Here is a 17409-nt window from a genome sequence, read left to right on the forward strand (position 1 = left end):
GACATGCTACTGAGTACAGCATAGGACATATGTTTGAGGCCAGTAATCCTCTTGGTGAGGTACTTTTGTGGTCTTTCCAGCTGTTGGAAGTGTCTTGTGAGGTACTTCCCAAATGGGGCATTGTACTCTATGATGGGTCTGAGTGACGAGTAGAGGGGCACTATAACCTCTCTATTTCTAGATGCAAACCCTTTAGTTATTAGATGGGCTATATAGAAGGATTTCCTAACTACTTTGGCAATATGATTGTCAAAAGAGATATTACTATCTACCTGGGTCCCCAGATCTCTTATTACCTCTTCTGTATTAAGGGGGCTGCCACCTATGTGGTAATTCATGGGTGTTTTGTTTTTCCCAAATGGGATGACCATGCATTTTTTGGCATTTAGCTTGAGACCATGACTTTGACACCAGGTGTCCATCTCAGTAAGGCCCTTTTGGAGAATGTCCGTATCAGGAGAGTCAGTTATGGCTCCCAGTTTGCAGTCATCGGTGAAATTGGTTAGCTATAGTCCTCCTGTGTTTGCCTGTACTTCTAAGTATATGCTGAACAATAGGGGTCCCAGGTCTGAGCCTTGTGCGACACTACTTGTGACTGGTTTAGAGTCACACCTGGAGCCTGCTATTCTTACCGTGTGAATTCTGTCTGTAAGCCAGTTGGCAACCCATCTCCTGATGTAGGGGTTTATGTTCAGGTTGGTGAGTTTTTCTATAATTCCCGAGTGGAGAATGGTGTCAAAATCCTTGGAGAGGTCAAGGTAGGCTGTGTGAACCACCTTCCCCTCATATATGGCCTTGGTGACTGTCTCAAAGTAGTCAACCTGATTTAGTAGGCATGATCTGCCCTTAACAAAGCCGAACTGGGTCGGTTCAAGTGTTTGGAGGTTTCCAGTGTCTTTGTTAATGAGTTTCATGATAATGCACTCCATAGCCTTGCAGACCAGGCTAGTCAGTTGTGGCCCCTCCTTTGTGGAGCGGAATAACCATTGCTGTTTGCCATTATATGGGCACGTAGCCTGTGGAGAGGCTGAGGTTGAACAGTGTGTTTAGGTGGGGGGTTAGTTCATTCTGTAGTTTGTGCAAGACGCAGCCTGGGACACCATCTGGCCCCATTGACACTGTTCTTTTGGCTTTTAAAAGGGCTGTTTTTCACCTGTGCGTCTGTGATTTCTGGGACACTACACTTTTCCGGTATTGTTGTGCTCCCTTTTGGGGGTGAGAGGGGGGTGAGGTTTGCATTGAATCTATCTGCCAGGATGTTGGCAATATCAGTACGTTCAGTATATTTTTGTGCTATTTTGCACTAGCTCAGAGCATATCTGCGAGTTGCCACTCAGATTCTTGCCATAGCTAAAGAAGGCTTTGTGGTTATCTTTCGAATCCTTGGCTATTTTTCTTTCGATGTTAGCCTTGGATGATTTTATGAAGGACCTTAGTTTCTTACTGATACTGATCAGGGTTGTCTTTCCTTCTTGGGATTGCTTTTTTTCTGAACTAGTTTCCTCCTTCTGTTGTATAGCCTGTTTATGGCAGGGGTCCACCAGAATGGATTCCTTCTCTTAGGGGAATGAGTCTTGGTTTTGCTAGGGATGGCATGATCCATGCATCCTTGTAGGTGCTCCTAGAGTGTATTTGTAAAGGTTTCTACATCTTGGACACTGTTATCCTTTAGCGTGGGGGCTGTGAAACTTACCACCTCTGTCTTAAGTAAGGCGAAGTTTACTATAGAAAAGATTTTCACTGTGGTTTCCTTGGTTGTGGTGATGGTGTGGACATCCAGAGTGATTAGTTTATGGTCTGATCTAACCAGTGACGGGTTGACCTCTGGTGCGGAACACGTGTCACATCTGTTGGTGATGAACAGGTCCAATATGGTTTCACCTCTGGTAGGGGAGTTTACAAGCTGATCCAGAGCATTTGAGTTGATAAATTCCAGGAAGCACTGGACCTGGGAGTTTGTACTTGAGTAGTTTTCCAAGTTAACGGTAGGGTAATTGAAATTGCCCAATATCAGGGTGTTCGGTAGGACCTTCATGTTTTCCAGTGTCTCCCAAAAGGCGGAGTGGTGGTTCTGGGTCATGGAGGGTGATCTGTAGCAGGCCACAATTTGCATTGCAGATTTTCCCGATGTTAGTTGCACATTGATGATCTCAGAGGTATCATGCTGCACCACTAACCTGGAGGTGTTGGCATCCTTGATGAATATGGGTATATCCCCTCCTTTTGTGTTTCATTCCATGTTTTGTGGTCGAAATGTGTGGTATGAGTTGTAGCCTGGTAGTGCTGGGGTGCTCTGTGGAGCCTTGAACCAGGTTTCAGTTACTGCACAGATGTCAACATTCTCCATACTGAAGAGTGCTTTGAGCACTTGCATTTTGAGATTTAAACTTCTGGCGTTGAGTAGCATAACCCTCGTTTTTTTATTTGTGCTGTTTACGGAGGTGGGTTTGACTTTTGAGCCTTGCCTAAAAAAGGCACTATGGGGGCAGCAAGAGCCTTGGCCAGTATTCAAAAGCCTAGGGGTGACAGGTGCAAGCCGTCTTTTGCGAAGCAATGGGGCTTATCGAGCATGTTGTCTCAGGCTGACAGACACTGGATCCCCTTTGAATGACACCAGAAGCTTAGCCAATTGTTGAAATTGATCATTGTTCCTTTATACTGCGGTATCATTCTTGGTGAGGGCAGGATGCTACTCAGGGTCAGGGTCATACCTGCTTGGGCTACATGATCAGAGAGCTCTTCCATGTCTCTTTTCATGTAGTCCAGTGAGTTATGTCTCAGGTCATTCACACCAACGTGAACAATGACAGAGTCATAGTTGTCCTTGTCCTGGAGTGACCTGAGTGCTTGCTTTATGTGACGGATTCTGGCTCCTGACAGGCAGCTAACAGTAACCTTCTCCTTTTCCAGCCTAGTGAGTGGGACGTCAGTGTGCCTGACTCTATATAGTTGCCTATTATTAGTGTGTTAGGTATGTTGTTTCGCCTTAAGGGCTGTGATTGTGTGGCACACTGATTTTGTGTTTTATGTGTTGCCTGGTTTGTGACGGGAGGTGGCAGGTTTTTGGGTGTCTGCTTTGGAGGTCTCTGATGCCTTTGCAGGTTTTTATTTAGAGCCCCCGAGTATGGTTTTGTGTATTTATGTGCATTTTTTGCCAGTGCTGGTTTAGTATGTCTATGTGAGGCTGGAGGTATGGTGCAAGTGTTAACCTTCTCCTCATGACTGCCTGTTCCAGTCTTGGGTAGAGAGAGCTTAGCCTCCACTTTAGCTGTATAATTGCATCTCTCACATATGTTAATGTTTTGTGGTAGGAGGAGAGGGTTGTTTGTGTACATGAGGCAGTTGTAACATTGCCTCAGGATACCCAGATTCACCAGTTGGACTGGAGAGTATAACTGAAATTGCCCTTTGGTTATGCCTGAATAGTAGGGTGAACTGCTTAGTTGCTTGTTTGGTGAGGGGTGAATAATGAGCCTTGCCCTGCTGGGCAATCAAGTGTCAGGGTATATTAGTGCTTGCTATTAGGTATGAGCAAGTACTGGGCTGTAGGATGCTTTTTAAGTGCTTAAGGTGAGAGTTAGACTACTTTCAAGGGAAAAACTGAAGAGGAGACTTGGTGGAGCTGGGAATAATTTAGCCCTAGCTAACTGGCACTGCCTGGACATGTAAAACTGTGCAAATGCGGTTTTTAGAGCAAAGAAATAGAAATTAGCCCAAAATGGCCTATAAAATACTAACTTCTGGGCTGGAACCACTCCTCCAGGGACAGATGGCTGCTCAAAGCCCCCTCTCTCACATGTGAACAGAGAAACCTCCAATTATCCAAGTTAGGTATGGGCAACTCAGAAACTTGTAACACAGCCCTGAATTCAGCACTAGCCTGAAAACTGGACTATACTAGCTTAGAAAGGTGGGAAACAAGGAAAAAAAAAATTGAAACGATAAGGAAAAAACAGTAAAAAATACACATAAAACAGCTTTAAACGACTACAAACAGTAAAAAATACACTTAAAACAGCTTTAGATGATTACAAGCAATCAGAAAAGGCTTTAAAACAAATTACCCAATTAACCAGTAAAAAAATCTCAAAACTGAGCCCTGTTCCTGTAGTCGTCAATCAGACAAGTTCTAATTGCACACTCCTGCCACTGGGGCGCAGGTGAACCTTCTCCAAAAAAGAAGGCCTGGATTAGTGCTCAAGTTATACAAACAAAGCTAGATTCAACAGGCCTGAATCTAGTTTATGCAACAGCAAACAAGGCACACCAATTTCAGTAAGAAACAGTTCAAATATGCAGGCACTATAAGTCTCTAACCAGAACTTCCCAGCTCAGAAGGGCAGAGTCCAGCCTCTCCTCCCACAAGAGTGCAGACCACAAACCTTCTTAATGTAAAATGACTGGCCTGAAGCCCAAGTACTTAAACCAGAACTAATACACTTTTAGAATAACAGACACTGAGCCTTTAATCAGCATTTCCCAACTTAGAAGGATGTAAGCTAGCTGTCCTGCCACAACAGTGCAGACCACAAACCTTAATGTACAACAACTGGTCTGAAGCTCAAGTGCTTAAACCAAAAGGCTTAGAATGATAGCTACACTTTAATCAGGTTACTACCAAGCAGTAATAAATACAATTGAATACATTTAAGAAGGCCTGGATTAGTGCTCAAGTTATACAAACAAAGCTAGATTCAGCATATGTAACATGAAATTACAATAGTTGCATTTTTCATCAGTTACACAAATTACCACCTACTACAGCAGTGTTTGCAAGAAACTTCAAAAGAAAGCAAAAACCTCACCTTACACCCAGCCTGGACCCTCTCCCAAAGCATCATAAGAGTGCAACTACACGTACGGTTAAACTTTGATGCTCAACTAAATTTAAAAATTAAACACCTAGTGAAACAGTAACTCAGCTTTGTGTGCCAACTTCCATTTCATTAAATAGTACTGTTAGCTAACACTCTGTGGATTCTAATATATCTCTATGTATAGGTCTACATATATACATACATACAAACCAAAGGGTAAAAGGATACACAGTCAAACTATTCAGTAAAAACTGCACGGAAAATGCAGGAAAGCTAGAGTTTTCATTGTGTGATAACTTATACCTCTTATAATGGAGGCCCATGGTATGTATGTAAGTCTAACATGCAGCTCTGAACATGCATGTTTTGCCTGTTTTTTTTTGCTTCTGAAGAATAGCCAAAGTAACCACTTATGCTGTGCTGATGAGGTCAACAAAAAGGCTGAAACATGCATGTCCACATCTAATGGGTTTGGCTTTATTGGCCTGAATCAAATCATAAAATCTTAAAAAGTTAAAAAAATCATGGACATTCAGAAGCCATGTAGCTGAAACACTGGATGTCCTTAAGGGGTCATATACATATACATATATCCAATGGGCTTCCATTACATGAGGTTTAAGGTACCACGCAGAGAAAACTCTAGTTTGGCTGAGTTTTTCTTGCAGTTATATGTCTCTGTCTATACACACACACACACACACACACACACACACACACACACACATTTACACACACATACATGACAAATAACACCCATCGTCAACATTGAAAATGCTGGCATCAACATGCCAGCGACTATGTGCTGAGACACAGTCTCGATACATGTAAAATTTTCTTTTTCAAAACATGATTAACACATTTTTTTTTTTTTGCAGGGGTGCAAGCCCCCCTGCGTGTCCAGATCTCCTGCTAGTTATATGTACAAATTCCATGACTCCATAAAACACAGTCAAAGGGCATATTCCCCAAACTGGGAATTGAGATCTTGTTGGTTATATGTGGTCGAATGAAAGTTGTTGACCACTCTTATATACAGGTAGGTAGCTGTATAGATATATACAGCTTTCACTGTTCCACCAGTGCATCTGCTGAGGAAAATGGCACTGATACTGCCAAAAGGTGAGTAGATACTCTTACTCCTGGTCAAAGAGAGTCTTCATCAGATCGTTAGGGGATGGATATCTGAGGTCATAAAATGAAAAAGCAAGTTGTTTAAAGAAGGAGTATCTTATTTATTTAGGATGCAGGTCATTCTGGATTGTGCTTTGATTAGGTATTTTGTATATTCTGAAACCTCCTGTAGAGTTTTTATTTTGCACTGGTACCTTGTTATCTTTTTGTCTACCTCTTCTGTTTTTCCTATCTTATCCCTGCCCTCCTTTGTAATTCAGTGGGACAGTAAGGGATGTGCTAGAAACGAGGAGTTCAGAGGCATTCTGGGTTGTACTGTGATTAGGGGTGGGGGTACACAGTTGCCTTAACCATACTAAAGCTGTGGCTTGTTCTGGTGCTTTTTTCAAGGGTTTGGATACTAACTCTATTCTTGAGGTATCTAGCTGGATGTCTGTGCATAGATTTACAAAGCACTACGGCTTGGATGGAATTTCCAGAGCTAGAGCTGGTTTTGCTAGGGCCATCCTTCATGGCTTCCTAGAGGTATCTCCTGGTCTTTCCTCTGCCCTCCCTTCTTGCTGAGCTTTGGCACTCTCCCTATAAAAATGAATACTGCATCAGTGAAATGGAAGGACATAGTCCGGTTGTGTAAATTCTTAGCATAATGGTAGATGTCCTTCTCTTCACTGTTCCAGTATTCATGCCCTCTACCTTTCTTTTCCATGGACTATCATTCCTACGGGGGCTCTTAGTTCTGAGGATGGTATAGCTGGACTTCACCTTTATACCGTACACTATGAAAGGAGCATACGTGCGCTGTATGGTATACCTTAAAACAACCTTAAGTCTTAGGTATACTGGGCAAATATCGGGCTGTCCTTGGCAGGGGATGCCTAGTGTGATAAATACTGCAACACTGAAGAGCAGGACATCTACCACTATGGTAAGATTTTACACAACTGTACTTGCTCCAGAAGGGTGTTAATCTACAGGTAATGCCCACTGAAAAAAAGTCTGCCGCTTCACCACAGCATATCAAGCTGCCGTGGAGCTCAGACTGAAAAAACTAATGGCCGGCATTATTTTACACTCTATAAACAGTGCTTTTGCTGTTTAGCGAGGGTAAAATTAAAAAGAAAAAAAAGAAAAAAAACGTGTGTGTATGTGTTTGTGTATGAGAGTGAGAGATCAACCGATCGAGCCATTATCTTACACTCACTAAGCAGAGCGTTTGCTTTTTAACGAGTGTAAAAAAAAAATAAAATAAATGAAACCAAAAAAAGTGTGTATGTGTTTGTTTTTGTATGCATGAGTGAGTGAATGTGTGTATAAAAGTAGAAGAATATGTGTGTGTGTGTGTGTGTGTGTGTGTGAGAGAGAGTGCCGGGCAGTAGCAGCATCGGTTAAGAGGTTTGCATACCACTCGACCACACCTCTCAAACTCTTGGCACAAGAAATCTAGACAGAGACACAAATAGCAGGGGACAAAGATTGAAAAATATGGACGGATTTTAAATATTACTCTTATAAACTTTGAAAGGTGCTAGAATAACATGGTTTCCTTTAGCATATAGTGTCTGAAGGATATGAATTCTGAAACTCAAATGTCTGCCATCATTGAAGGATTTCAATCCCCAGTGATTTGCCAGAAATCTGCAAATTTTATGAGAAAGAGACCAAACATATCAGCCAAAAATCTGAACATTCTGCACATTTTTTTAAAGTGTTATATTTGGCTGTAAAATCCTTCCTCCAACACCATTAACATATACTACAGCAAGTTTGAAGCATTAGGCGGAGAAACTATAATACATCAAAGAAATATAAAAAGTATAGTAATAAAAAAATAAATCAGTTAAATAACAGTTTTACAGACCGCCCATTCTCTAAGTGCAATAATGCCCTCCAGGGTGTGTGTTACTGTGGAAATAACCCACTTCCAGGGGCGTAGCGGTTCACAATAACACACACCCTGTTGGGCATTATTGCTTGCATATATCAGTTCAATAAAACTTTTTATGAGAAGGAGAATGTAGGTGACACAGTTATGATCAAAATGATTGATATAGTAGCAGTGAATAGTAGTGTTATCGATTGCTAACTGTAATAGAGTACCCATGTGTTATTAATTGAAGAGTTGCTACCACAGTAACAGAGCACCCATGTGTTATTAACTAAAGAGTTTCTACCACAATAACCGAGTACCCATGTGTTATTAACTAAAGAGTTTCTACCACAATAACACAGTATCCATCTATTATTAATTGAAGAGTTTGCTATCATAATTGCAGAGTACCCATGTGTTATTAACTGAAGAGTTTCTACCACAGTAACACAGTACCCATTTGTTATTAATTGAAGAGTTTGCTATCATAATTACAGAGTACCCATGAGTTATTAATTGAAGGGTTTGCTGCCACAATAATAGAGTACCCATGTGTTATTAATTGAAGATTTTGCTATCATAATTACAGAGTACCCATGTGTTAATTGAAGTTTGCTACCATACCAAAGTACCCATGTGTTATTAATTGAAGAGTTTGTATCATAATAAGAGAGTACCCATGTGTTATTAATTGAAGATTTTGCTATCATAACAAAGTACCCATGTTTTATTAATTGAAGAGTTTCTACCACAGTAACAGAGTACCCATGTGTTATTAACTGAAGAGTTTCTACCACAATAACACAGTACCCATCTGTTATTAATTGAAGAGTTTGCTACCGTAATAACAGAGTACCCTTAATTGAAGGGTTTGCTACCACAGTAATAGAGTACCCATGTGCTATTAATTGGATTTTGCTATCATAACAAAGTACCCATGTGTTATTAATTGAAGAGTTTGCTACCATAATAACAGAGTACCCATCTGTTATTAGTTGAAGAGTTTGCTATCATAATAACAATGTACCCATGTGTTATTAATTGAAGAGTTTGCTACCATAATAACAGAGTACCCTTAATTGAAGAGTTTGCTGTCATAATAACATAGTACCCATGTGTTATTAATTGAAGAGTTTGCTACCACAGTAACACAGTACCCATGTGTTCTTAATTGAAGAGTTTGCTATCATAATAACATAGTACCCATGTGTTATTAATTGAAGAGTTTGCTACCATAATAACAGAGTACCCATGTGTCATTTAATTGAAGAGTTTGCTGCCACTGCTGTGTTGCACAGCATGTGCAGTGAAAGTTTAATGTGAAATAGCATTATAGTGCAGCCGATATATTGTAGAGAACTGCCATTGTAATCTAAGCAAGCAATAATGCCCAACAGGGTGCATGTTATTGTGAAAATAACACCCACCCAGGTGTTCTGAGGTTCAATGCCACAGGCAGATCTGACACAAATGTTATTTTATGAAAACACACTGCTGCCGCAGTAGCAGAATATTGCAAAGAACATAGACTCTACAGAATAGAAAGACTTAGCCATTATAATCAGAAATACTAAATCTCTGGATACTCAAGCATTAAAATGTGCACATGATTCGATGGATGTTGTTTATAATGGCAACTGTGATACTCATTGTTAAGTATAAAATAACAGATTTTTATTCGTCAGTTAAGTGCTTGGCTTGAGCTGTCCTTTACTGAATGGAATGACACGTCAGTGACATCATTACCTTGTGCTTCATCATACTGCCATAGATACACACACAGTCTCTCTCACTCGTGCGTATATATACACACATGTACACATACACTTGTGAAGACCAAGGAAAACCACTGAGAAAAGAAGTACAACTATAGATGTAGCATTACACAAAAAATACAAGACAGGTTGGGAGGGTGGTCTAATGGTTAAGGTGTTTGTCTTGCAAACACAAGGTGCAGGGTTTGAGTCTCACAAGGGATAATTGGCTAGGCTTAAAATGGCTCACAAGGGCAGTTAGCTTAGTGCTAATCTATGAACCTATAACAAACCTACCTTACGCAGAGTGCCTTAAAGTCCTTACCCTCTACTCAGACTCCTGTAGATTGCTGACAGGTGATCTATGCCTAAACCCCACACTTATGAATCTCTCTTTATAGTCATAAATCAAACCGTACTAAAAATACAAGGTCTAGGGACCTGAACTTTATCTGTGCCTTAAACAGAATATGCTAGAGAGGCAGATATGTGTCCCAGAAACTGCCTGTCTTATAGAACAAGCTTCCTATCCATGTGAAGCTGAATAGGAACTTTACACTGGCCTGGCACCCATGTCCCTTATGGACACAGGTAGCTTATAAATGCTTGGTCTTCAATGCCATATTTGGATACAGGGCGTCATTATTCTTTTGATAAAACTTGACTAGGCTTAGAAAAAGCCCTCTGGGTCATTAGCCTACTAGCAATCTATGAATATGTGAATGTATATTTTAATATTTTAATTATTTAGCAGTAGAGAAAAACAAATCTAGCTTCTTGGGCACCTTGCTGTACTGAATGAGACTGAAGGAAATTTCTTTTTTTTTTTTCTTTAATATTTATTGATTTAAGAAAATTTTAGTTTTAAGTGGGACCCCACCAGAATCTAGTTGTTGAGGTTAATGCTTGTCTTTATACTTTCTAGAATGTTTTCTTGACACGTTTCTGTGTGTTGGCATGGGTATTTTTTAAAACTGAATGTTGGGTCAGTGGAACCAAAATCATCTTAAAAATTGTGTGATAAATTTGTGTGTTTTCCTTTTAGATTCCTTAACTAAGATAATAAAACAAAGCATATTTAATCATTTCAAAATTATCTTCAATGTACAGTAATTTTCTTTTTTCTCCACTTGCAGGATTCCCAGATTATTCTAGTCATTGAGTTTTATAGTTTGTGTGTGTAAGTTGTGCGAGTATGCTCTTTATAATCCAAATAAATTTGTTAATAGAAGAGTAAAGAGATATGGATTACATAGTCATAGCTTAAGAAGGGATGCATCCAAGGTGCAGATTTTAGTGATGATTGGAAAGATCAGTACAGGGAAAATAAAGTATCAGAATTTCACAGTACTGAGGTATCACCCTGCAAGACATTTGCTACAGAGTCTACTTAGACTGCAGTTTAGTATCATAGGAGATGCTTGCAGATGCAGGTATTTGCCCCGATTCCAAAAGACTTGTTTTTGATGTAAGTGACATCAGTGTAAGGCCCATTTGAAAAGCAGGCTTACACTGAAGTAAGTCACTTAAAAGACCAAATCTTTTGGAACTTGGGCACTTGTCTATTCACTCAGTTAATAAAAATTGTGAAGTATGCAAACTGTATACCTAAAAGTGTACTGGGACAGAAATACTACTTATTGTAGATCTGTGCATTCCACCCTAGCTGTACAGAAAACTACGTGATACCGTTTTTAGCTTTCAGCATGAGCAACAGCAGTAACAAAGACCAGACATGATTATGTGTTGTATCTTTTATTTTGTGTTTATTAGTGTGAAATGTTCAAATACTTAACATCTTAATCAATCAATAACTAGTGAGTGCCTCCTTAATCACTTAATAACCATTTAGCGCTGCTTTAGTTGCTTAATAATCAGTTAGTGCTCACCTAACAGCTATTCAATAACCAGTCGTGTTCTGTAGTGAACAGTACTTCCTTGCTTCTGGGAGAAGCTATTAAAAACATAGAATGAAAAGGAAGTAAGAAACCACAAATGGAATGCTTTGTTGTTGGGGTTATCCCTAAGGGGCCAGCCACACAGCTTGATGTGAGCGAACACCATAGCAACATGCATTACAGGAGTAAAACAGTCTGGTTTAGTGATGAGCATGATGTCATTCTTTGACCTTATTACAAGGCTAAAGTGAAAACTTTGCAATATAATATTGCCAGACTGCAGCATCAGTGAGAAAGACATGCTTTTGTGACCAGCTACTGGTTTTGCAAACTATCTGCAATTTTTACTTAGTATTAAACATTATAAGATACAAGCTGAGTTATTTAATTAAGGAAATTTTTATCAGTGAAAATTGTGCATCTGTGTGTCTGCATATACATCCATTGTACCTTGCTAATTTAAAGTCAGATTCCAGATTTCCAGAGAGTGCTGCAAAACATCTGTCATTGTATAAAAAATTCAAATGCTGCATGCAGAGTTTTGTAACAGAAGGCAACTACAGTCTATGACATGGGAGAGAACAGTATGTAGTAGTGGAATTATACATATCTTAGGATGTGCATCTGAATGTTGTACTTCTTTAGGTAAAAGAAAACTTTAAATGTTCCTTGCCAGACAAAAGAATACTAGTTTTGCATTCTACTAAGGCTTATCTTAATGCATACTTATATATACACTGAAAATGCAAGTGTAAAAGGAATATGTCAACTTATCTACAATGAAGAGAGTGAAATGAGATATATTAAAAGGCGTGTGTGTCTGTGCGTGTGTCTGTGTGTTTGTGTCATGTTTTAATAACATTTCCAGAAACTTAATCACTTTCAAGATGCTGTGTGTAGTTATGAAATCAAGAGGTATTCTCACAGGTTGTAGCACTGAAAGTTGTAGAATTTCAGGACCTCACCATACTTGCTTGTGGTGATGGAAGCTCAAAAGGCAGTGAGTTCTCTTCCCATACCAGATAGTTTGGTTAATTTTTTCCAGTACGGACTCAGCAGTTCAGTATAAAAGGGGTGCACCACTCTTGCATGTACTGTCCTTCAGATGAGATGTTAAACCAGGACCCCATTTGCCTCAGTTTAGTGGTAGCTCAGATAAAGGAAAAAGATCCCGTGCCAATTCTTAATGTAGGGGAAGTTGCCCGGTACCCTGAGCAAATTTCTCCTAGTCAGTATGAGTACCACTTCAGGTCTCCCTTGAAACGAGGCAGTTGGACTAGTGTGACTAACCTAGTCAACAAACTGTAAATAAAATAAGAGTATGGACTAACTTTGCAAAAGACCTGAGACATTAAAAATTAAAGGATACCTGCATTGTTTCCATAATGCCTTATCACTCCTATGTCCCTCCAGCTTAAAAACATTTATGTATTGAAGCTACTTTGGAAGGAGCTGAGTAAATCTTTCATTACAGTATCACTGCTATGGGTTTGTATATTCTGCTTCTCTTGGGTGAAAGACTCCAACTGCATGTTTATCTGACTTAAGATAGTCTATCTTAGCAAATGTAATGAAATGGTTCAGGCACAAGCTTCAATGTCAGACATCAAGGCTCATGCTCTAGATTTAACAGAAACATGTTTATAAACTATGCCTTTCATCAACACTTGTGAATTCACTATGTCAGGATATACACTGTATCAAAGTGATTGCATAGGCCACAGAGCAGGGGTATTGCTCTATTTCAGGGCATTATATCTAAATTAAATGAGCAGTAACCCCACAGACATCAAGTAGAAAATCCTTGTTTATTTCAGTGCATCAGTCTCAAGTGGCTGAACATTGGCTGTATTTATATTAAGCCAGATGTTGCTCAAAATGAGTTCTTCCTGCTGTCATCTGAATTGTGGAACACTCTACAGAACTACTGTTGCCTAGTTGTTTTAATATTCACTGGGATATTACTTCTGCAAACATAGCCATCAGAGATTGCATACCACCTGGCTTTTCACAGTTATTTAGGTCACTAGAACTGACAAACATAGAGGCCAAGAAAATGTCATAGACTAGATGCTTTCCAAGAATCCAGATAACATTTTGGACTATGGTGCTTACACTTTCTAATCTAAGTAATTACCTCCCTATTTTTATTGGGAGAAATTCTAGAAGCTTAAAAATTATCAGAACAAAAGATTGGTCATTTATTAAGACAGATGTGCTGATCATTCATTAAGTACCTTCCACATATGAATAATGTTCTAGGAATGCTCATCAATATCTTCTTAAGTAATTTATGTACTTAAGCAGCTGATAGGAAAATAAAACTAAAGAATGGCATATTTTCATGGATTTGTAAATATGTTTCCCCTGAAATTTTCCAAGAGCCAAGGCAAGATGAGTATACAAAATCTTAAAAAAAAAAAAAAAAAAGTAAAAATGCTTACAGAGGTCTAATTGAGAAAAGTCATTTCTTTGGAAAGCAGTAAACTCATTATGAGATAAGGATTGTACTGATAACAATGACCATTTCCACCTTCATTGTCTCATATCTACTTCTGATAAAATTTAAATTATATTTCTCTGTTATAGTATACCCAAATAAAATTGATTGTCTGTAGAAAGATGTATATTTATTTATTTACATTTTTACTGTGAAAATCAGACTGGGCAAGAAACATTTTCAGTGGAGGACCTCAGAGAAAAGATCCACAAAGTACAAATTGCAACCATTGATCCACATCAGCTACAATAATGTATACAATCATAGGAAAATAATTTAAACATCAAACAAATCTATAGAAAATATAAAACGTAAATACATTTAAGATAAATAAGTCTGAAACAAAAGAAAAATGTGCTAAGTATTAGAGAGTTGTTTCATCTTTTGAGCCATGTACAATCAAACCACCAACCACTCTCCATTATTTAAAATACTGAATAAAATAAAATGTAAACCTCAAGGCTCTCTGTGTCTTGATGACCCCCTGTCAGCTTTTTTATATAAATAATGAATGACACTGGTGTTTCTGTCACAGATGGTTTACAGAAATATCACTGAGGGATTTGTTCTTGATTCCTACAAGTAAAGTCAATGGTAGCACTGGTAAAATGGGGATTTACACCCACCTATAATGGAAATGACTGCAGATTTTAATTTAATGAATTAGTTCTAAGAGAGAATTATTGGTGAGAGAGCACTTGAACTACTTCGTACTTTTTTAGCTTCTCTGATTTGCTTTAAACTTACTGAAGAGCAATATAAGCCTGCATGAAGGTAAGTGTGTACAAACTCATGTAGTTAGCCTCCTGTTCAATAGTGACTAAAAGGAGTGGGCTAAACTGTGCTGTGTCTCCTGTTAGTTACTTTACTGGCTAGACTGGACAGAAATGGTGTTTGGGAGCAGTGGCAGGAAAAAAAGCTGGCAGTGAAGGCCATTGCACATTCAAGGCAGTGAAGGTCATGGCATGTTTGAGGCAGTGAAAGTCATGGCACATTAAAGGCAGTGAAGGTCATGCACATTTGAGGTAGTAAATGTCATGGTGTGTTTGAGGCAGTGAAGGTCATGGCATGTTTGAGGCAGTGAAGATCATGGCATGTTTGAGGCAGTGAAGGTCATGGCACATTTGAGGCAGTGAAGGTCATGGCACATTTGAGGTAGTGAAGGTCATGGTGTGTTTGACGCAGTGAAGGTCATGGCATGTTTGAGGCAGTAAAGGTCATGGCATGTTTGAGGCAGTGAAGGTCATGGCACATTTGAGGCAGTGAAGGTCATGGCACATTTGAGGCAGTGAAAGTCATGGCACACTCGAGGCAGTGAAGGTCATGCACATTTGAGGTAGTAAAGGTCATGGTGTGTTTGAGGCAGTGAACGGCATGGCATATGATGAGAAGGGTACCTCCTAAAGATGGAGGCCCAGAGGTTAAGACATTTATCAGAGAGAGAAGTGAATATTTTTTATTTCGTTATCTGTATTCAATATTCTGTATCTGCTTCAGCCAATCTTTTTATGCCTATAATTATAATTCCAGTAACTGGCTGCCCTGCATTTTTCCACTTAAGTGTTCTAATACTTGGTATTAAACCCTAGTTTCTTTCTTGTGAAGGGAGTGACAGGCTACTTCAGGAGTTCTGAAGCAGTTTTAGGCCTTTATTTAACATAACTAAGTGTGAAAGAATTTTCCAGGCCTAACCAAAAAAGAGCACTTGGGCAGTCTAACAAATTCAGAAATAACCACAAAAGCCACAAAGGGAAACAATCCAAGCATCAACCAAAGACACCTAGTTAAGTACTTTCATCTGATAAAACAGATTTCATCAGAAAGCAGTTTCATATATTTATATCTATATATATATATATATATATATATATATATGTGTGTGTGTGTGTGTATCTAGCTAACTCTATATATGTATCTGTATATATATCTATATCTAACATATATATATATATATATATATATATATATATATATATATATATATATATATATACACACACACACACACACACACACACACATATATATATATATATATATACATATATATATATATGTATGTACATGTAGGGAGATAGAGACAAACATAATTTAAAACACCACATGACCAAAAAAATCTTTCAGTACTAGACAAAATAATCAAATAGTGAGCAGTCAAACAAGATGCTAAAACAGATCCCACATTCTTTACTAAAAGCAATCAAGTATTTGTTAAGACAGGCTGTGTAAGCTTCAAAGGTTAGATACATGTAGTATTAACACACTATAGTAGGTAGTATAGGTTCATAGGTGTGTACTAGGCTAATGGTCCTGGAGCCTTTACAAGCCTAGCCCATAGGATTACCCTGGCATTGTGCCACCCGACCTTAGTTCCTAGTGCCTCTGTCGAGTAGCGCCACTGGAGTGATCCCCAGGGTGAATTTTCTATTTCCCATCCACTCATCAAGATTCCTATTGAATAGGGCCAGTAAGGTGCTCTGCTTGACATGTATGGGAAGTCTATTCCATAGCATGGGCAGTCTCTGAGTTATGAACCTGTCCCTCCAGCATTTTGATTGTGGTAATGAGATTAAGGTCTCTGGAGCGTGTGGTGCAGAAGGATTGGGATTTCTTTAGATGTTGCATTTCTAACAGAGCTGGGTCAGACATGGCTTTGTAAGTCAAGCAGAGATCACCTTTAAGTAGGTGATATGAGACAGAGAATAGCTGGAGTTTTTTTGAGTCTGTCCATATAGGACAAATATTTAAGGCCTAGGATCCTCTTAGTGAGGTACTTTTGTTGTCTCTCCAGTTGTTGCAGGTGTCTAGTGAGGTATATGCCAAATGGGGTATTGTACTCGATGATTGGCCTAATGAGGGAAGAGTAGAGGGAGACCATGACCTCTTTCTTCCTGGATGCAAAACCCTTAGTAATGAAATGTGCCACATAGAAGGACTTTCTGACCACAGTAGCAATGCGGTGGTCAAAAGAGAGGTTGCTGTCAACCAGTGTTCCCAGATCTCTTATAATGCCTTCTGTATTCAGTGGACTACCATCGATGTGGTAATTCAATGGAACCTGGTTTTTCCCAAAGGAGACGACACATTTTTTTGGCATTGAGCTTAAGGCCATGGTTCTTTTAAACTGGAGGGTGAACCAACATTTAACCTTAATTGCCTGAGGAGGTGTTCATATTTGATATTAAGCTCCCATGGTCACTCCTCAAGTTCTTTTGCACAGCTTGCAAAACTAAGAATAAAAGTTTTCTAAAATCATTTCTGGAACCAGGATGGAAAAAAGACCAATTTTTCATTGCTCTTTAGAATATTGTAACTGTGCTTATATATCCAGTTTTTTTAGGGACCTCTCAGTTTTTCCAGTGTGAACATGCAATTCATTTCTCAACCCTCCCAAGCTGTTATTGCTGTGTTCTTTTTAACTGCTGTTGATTTGAGATAG

General features: G+C 39.0%; 1 protein-coding gene across 1 annotated transcript in view; it reads left to right on the forward strand.

The window, feature by feature from the left end:
• PLA2G4A (phospholipase A2 group IVA) overlaps positions 1 to 17409 on the forward strand; it is a 1409517-nt gene that overhangs the window by 1132565 nt on the left and 259543 nt on the right. The gene's annotated exons all lie outside the window — the stretch shown is intronic.

This window comes from Protopterus annectens, chromosome 10.part0, assembly GCF_019279795.1.
Source record: "Protopterus annectens isolate FY-2018-M chromosome 10.part0, PAN1.0, whole genome shotgun sequence".
NCBI lineage: Eukaryota > Metazoa > Chordata > Ceratodontiformes > Protopteridae > Protopterus > Protopterus annectens.